This window comes from Oncorhynchus keta, chromosome 27 (genome assembly GCF_023373465.1).
Source record: "Oncorhynchus keta strain PuntledgeMale-10-30-2019 chromosome 27, Oket_V2, whole genome shotgun sequence".
Lineage (NCBI taxonomy): Eukaryota > Metazoa > Chordata > Actinopteri > Salmoniformes > Salmonidae > Oncorhynchus > Oncorhynchus keta.
The window spans coordinates 10,717,459-10,722,922 of record NC_068447.1 but is presented as its reverse complement, the minus strand read 5'-3'; the positions used below and the strand labels follow the sequence as shown (position 1 = coordinate 10,722,922).

The window sequence follows — 5,464 nt, the reverse complement described above, 5'->3', positions numbered from 1 at the left end:
CACTGGCTCAGCATTGGCTCAGCACTGGCTCAGCACGGGCTCAGCATTGGCTCAGCACTGGCTCAGCTTTGGCTCAGCTTTGGCTCAGCTATGGCTCAGCTATGGCTCAGCATTGGCTCAGCACTGGCTCAGCTTTGGCTCAGCTATGGCTCAGCTTTGGCTCAGCATTGGCTCAGCACTGGCTCAGCATTGGCTCAGCTTTGGCTCAGCTATGGCTCAGCATTGGCTCAGCATTGGCTCAGCACTGGCTCAGCATTGGCTCAGCATTGGCTCAGCACGGGCTCAGCATTGGCTCAGCACTGGCTCAGCACGGGCTCAGCACGGGCTCAGCATTGGCTCAGCACGGGCTCAGCATTGGCTCAGCATTGGCTCAGCACGGGCTCAGCATTGGCTCAGCACTGACTCAGCTTTGGCTCAGCTTTGGCTCAGCTATGGCTCAGCTATGGCTCAGCATTGGCTCAGCACTGGCTCAGCTTTGGCTCAGCTATGGCTCAGCATTGGCTCAGCATTGGCTCAGCATTGGCTCAGCACTGGCTCAGCTTTGGCTCAGCTATGGCTCAGCTTTGGCTCATGCTATGGCTCAGCACTGGCTCAGCTATGGCTCAGCTATGGCTCAGCACTGGCTCAGCACTGGCTCAGCACGGGCTCATCTATGGCTCAGCTATGGCTCAGCACTGGCTCAGCACTGGCTCAGCACTGGCTCAGCTATGGCTCAGCTATGGCTCAGCACTGGCTCAGCACCGGCTCAGCACGGGCTCATCTATGGCTCAGCTATGGCTCAGCACTGGCTCAGCACTGGCTCAGCACTGGCTCAGCTATGGCTCAGCACTGGCTCAGCACTGGCTCAGCACGGGCTCATCTATGGCTCAGCTATGGCTCAGCACTGGCTCAGCACTGGCTCAGCTTTGGCTCAGCATTGGCTCAGCACGGGCTCAGCATTGGCTCAGCACTGGCTCAGCACGGGCTCAGCATTGGCTCAGCACTGGCTCAGCAAGGACTCAGCACGGGCTCAGCATTGTCTCAGCACGGGCTCAGCATTGGCTCAGCACTGGCTCAGCTTTGGCTCAGCTTTGGCTCAGCTATGGCTCAGCTATGGCTCAGCTATGGCTCAGCATTGGCTAAGCATTGGCTCAGCACTGGCTCAGCTTTGGCTCAGCTTTGGCTCAGCTATGGCTCAGCATTGGCTCAGCATTGGCTCAGCACTGGCTCAGCATTGGCTCAGCATTGGCTCAGCACGGGCTCAGCATTGGCTCAGCACTGGCTCAGCACGGGCTCAGCACGGGCTCAGCATTGGCTCAGCACTGGCTCAGCATTGGCTCAGCACTGGCTCAGCACGGGCTCAGCATTGGCTCAGCACTGGCTCAGCTTTGGCTCAGCTTTGGCTCAGCTATGGCTCAGCTATGGCTCAGCATTGGCTCAGCACTGGCTCAGCTTTGGCTCAGCTATGGCTCAGCTTTGGCTCAGCATTGGCTCAGCACTGGCTCAGCATTGGCTCAGCTTTGGCTCAGCTATGGCTCAGCATTGGTTCAGCATTGGCTCAGCACTGGCTCAGCATTGGCTCAGCATTGGCTCAGCACGGGCTCAGCATTGGCTCAGCACTGGCTCAGCACGGGCTCAGCACGGGCTCAGCATTGGATCAGCACGGGCTCAGCATTGGCTCAGCATTGGCTCAGCACGGGCTCAGCATTGGCTCAGCACTGACTCAGCTTTGGCTCAGCTTTGGCTCAGCTATGGCTCAGCTATGGCTCAGCATTGGCTCAGCACTGGCTCAGCTTTGGCTCAGCTATGGCTCAGCATTGGCTCAGCATTGGCTCAGCATTGGCTCAGCACTGGCTCAGCTTTGGCTCAGCTATGGCTCAGCTTTGGCTCATTCTATGGCTCAGCACTGGCTCAGCTATGGCTCAGCTATGGCTCAGCACTGGCTCAGCACTGGCTCAGCACGGGCTCATCTATGGCTCAGCTATGGCTCAGCACTGGCTCAGCACTGGCTCAGCACTGGCTCAGCTATGGCTCAGCTATGGCTCAGCACTGGCTCAGCACTGGCTCAGCACGGGCTCATCTATGGCTCAGCTATGGCTCAGCACTGGCTCAGCACTGGCTCAGCACTGGCTCAGCTATGGCTCAGCACTGGCTCAGCACTGGCTCAGCACGGGCTCATCTATGGCTCAGCTATGGCTCAGCACTGGCTCAGCACTGGCTCAGCACTGGCTCAGCACTGGCTCAGCTTTGGCTCAGCATTGGCTCAGCACGGGCTCAGCATTGGCTCAGCACTGGCTCAGCACGGGCTCAGCATTGGCTCAGCACTGGCTCAGCAAGGACTCAGCACGGGCTCAGCATTGTCTCAGCACGGGCTCAGCATTGGCTCAGCACTGGCTCAGCTTTGGCTCAGCTTTGGCTCAGCTATGGCTCAGCTATGGCTCAGCATTGGCTAAGCATTGGCTCAGCACTGGCTCAGCTTTGGCTCAGCTTTGGCTCAGCTATGGCTCAGCATTGGCTCAGCATTGGCTCAGCATTGGCTCAGCATTGGCTCAGCACGGGCTCAGCATTGGCTCAGCACTGGCTCAGCACGGGCTCAGCACGGGCTCAGCATTGGCTCAGCACTGGCTCAGCATTGGCTCAGCACTGGCTCAGCACGGGCTCAGCATTGGCTCAGCACTGGCTCAGCTTTGGCTCAGCTTTGGCTCAGCTATGGCTCAGCTATGGCTCAGCATTGGCTCAGCACTGGCTCAGCTTTGGCTCAGCTATGGCTCAGCTTTGGCTCAGCATTGGCTCAGCACTGGCTCAGCATTGGCTCAGCTTTGGCTCAGCATTGGCTCAGCATTGGCTCAGCACTGGCTCAGCATGGCTCAGCATTGGCTCAGCATTGGCTCAGCACGGGCTCAGCATTGGCTCAGCACTGGCTCAGCACGGGCTCAGCACGGGCTCAGCATTGGCTCAGCACGGGCTCAGCATTGGCTCAGCATTGGCTCAGCACGGGCTCAGCATTGGCTCAGCATTGGCTCAGCTTTGGCTCAGCTTTGGCTCAGCTTTGGCTCAGCTATGGCTCAGCATTGGCTCAGCACTGGCTCAGCTTTGGCTCAGCTATGGCTCAGCATTGGCTCAGCATTGGCTCAGCATTGGCTCAGCACTGGCTCAGCTTTGGCTCAGCTATGGCTCAGCTTTGGCTCATTCTATGGTTCAGCACTGGCTCAGCTATGGCTCAGCTATGGCTCAGCACTGGCTCAGCACTGGCTCAGCACGGGCTCATCTATGGCTCAGCTATGGCTCAGCACTGGCTCAGCACTGGCTCAGCACTGGCTCAGCTATGGCTCAGCTATGGCTCAGCACTGGCTCAGCACTGGCTCAGCACGGGCTCATCTATGGCTCAGCTATGGCTCAGCACTGGCTCAGCACTGGCTCAGCACTGGCTCAGCTATGGCTCAGCACTGGCTCAGCACCGATCTGAACGTTAGCAGTCTATCACGTACAGAACCATTAAAACTAAGTGTTATCAGATTCCGCTTGGTCTCTGTCAACAGGGTTGTTATTTTGACCAGAAGGAGGCTCTCCCAGCTGAGTGCTGGAGATCAGTGTTTCAGAGTCAACAGGGTGTTATTTTGACCAAAAGGAGGCTCTCCCAGCTGAGTGCTGGAGATCAGTCTTTCAGAGTCTATTCAGTGCATGAAACCAGCAAATGTCACACTTTCAGCACTTATTTTCACTGTGAAAACATCAATCTACAATGTTTTGGGAACCTAGCAACAACACAACCTCTTTTAAAATGCCTGCTCTGTATTGGATGATAACTTGCTTGGTTGAGAGGGGCTGTGTTGGAAAGCTTATGAGGCTCCTGTGGTTTTTCCGGTATTGTCTCTTTCTGATTACCATGGGAGTTTTCACAGGTTTAGCACATCATCACACGAGGCACCTGTCAACCAATTAGAATGCATTAGCATAATGTAAATATTTTTATTTTACCAGGCAAGTCAGTTAAGAACAAATTCTTATTTTCAATGACAGCCTAGGAACAGTGGGTTAACTGCCTGTTCAGGGGCAGAACGACAGATTTGTACCTTGTCAGCTCTGGGATTTGAACTTGCAACCTTCCGGTTACTAGTCCAACGCTCTAACCACTAGGCTACGCTGCCGCCTCTACACTCTAACCACTAGGCTACCCTGCCACCTCTACACTCTAACCACTAGGCTACCCTGCCGCCTCTACACTCTAACCACTAGGCTACCCTGCCGCCTCTACACTCTAACCACTAGGCTACCCTGCCACCTCTACACTCTAACCACTAGGCTACCCTGCCACCTCTACGCTCTAACCACTAGGCTACCCTGCCGCCTCTACACTCTAACCACTAGGCTACCCTGCCACCTCTACCCTCTAACCACTAGGCTACCCTGCCACCTCTACACTCTAACCACTAGGCTACCCTGCCACCTCTACACTCTAACCACTAGGCTACCCTGCCACCTCTACACTCTAACCACTAGGCTACCCTGCCACCTCTACACTCTAACCACTAGGCTACCCTGCCACCTCTACGCTCTAACCACTAGGCTACCTGCCGCCTCTACGCTCTAACCACTAGGCTACCTGCCGCCTCTACACTCTAACCACTAGGCTACCCTGCCACCTCTACACTCTAACCACTAGGCTACCCTGCCACCTCTACACTCTAACCACTAGGCTACCCTGCCCCCTCTACACTCTAACCACTAGGCTACCCTGCCGCCTCTACACTCTAACCACTAGGCTACCCTGCCACCTCTACACTCTAACCACTAGGCTACCCTGCCACCTCTACACTCTAACCACTAGGCTACCCTGCCGCCTCTACACTCTAACCACTAGGCTACCCTGCCGCCTCTACACTCTAACCACTAGGCTACCCTGCCGCCTCTACACTCTAACCACTAGGCTACCCTGCCGCCTCTACACTCTAACCACTAGGCTACCCTGCCTCCTCTACACTCTAACCACTAGGCTACCCTGCCTCCTCTACACTCTAACCACTAGGCTACCCTGCCGCCTCTACACTCTAACCACTAGGCTACCCTGCCTCTTCTACACTCTAACCACTAGGCTACCCTGCCTCCTCTACACTCTAACCACTAGGCTACCCTGCCGCCTCTACACTCTAACCACTAGGCTACCCTGCCGCCTCTACACTCTAACCACTAGGCTACCCTGCCGCCTATACACTCTAACCACTAGGCTACGCTGCCGCCCCTACACTCTAACCACTAGGCTACCCTGCCGCCTCTACACTCTAACCACTAGGCTACCCTGCCGCCCCAAATCTTCAGGATAACAGTGTGAGATGAAAGGAGAAACCCTTTAAACAAACAAGGGGACAGGGAACAATGTTTAGAGACTGGCTGATTATCAGATCAACAAATTACAACAATGAATCGGTATAGTGTAAGAGACGGGTTGTATTGTTTAATGAAGTGTTTCGGTGTGTGTGTCGTGTGG

At 55.7% G+C, this 5,464-nt stretch overlaps 1 long non-coding RNA gene across 2 annotated transcripts; it reads right to left on the bottom strand.

Annotated features, from left to right (window-relative positions):
* Positions 1-3,942: 3,942 nt before the first annotated feature.
* Positions 3,943-5,215, bottom strand: LOC127912576 (uncharacterized). 2 transcript variants are annotated; one of them, XR_008083302.1, is made up of 2 exons: positions 4,394-5,215; positions 3,943-4,294 (listed from the first exon to the last, which is right to left on the bottom strand). It is a non-coding gene; the product is annotated as an uncharacterized LOC127912576 (long non-coding RNA). The 2 variants fall into 2 exon arrangements; XR_008083303.1 differs by having other exon boundaries at positions 4,623-5,215.
* Positions 5,216-5,464: the final 249 nt, after the last annotated feature.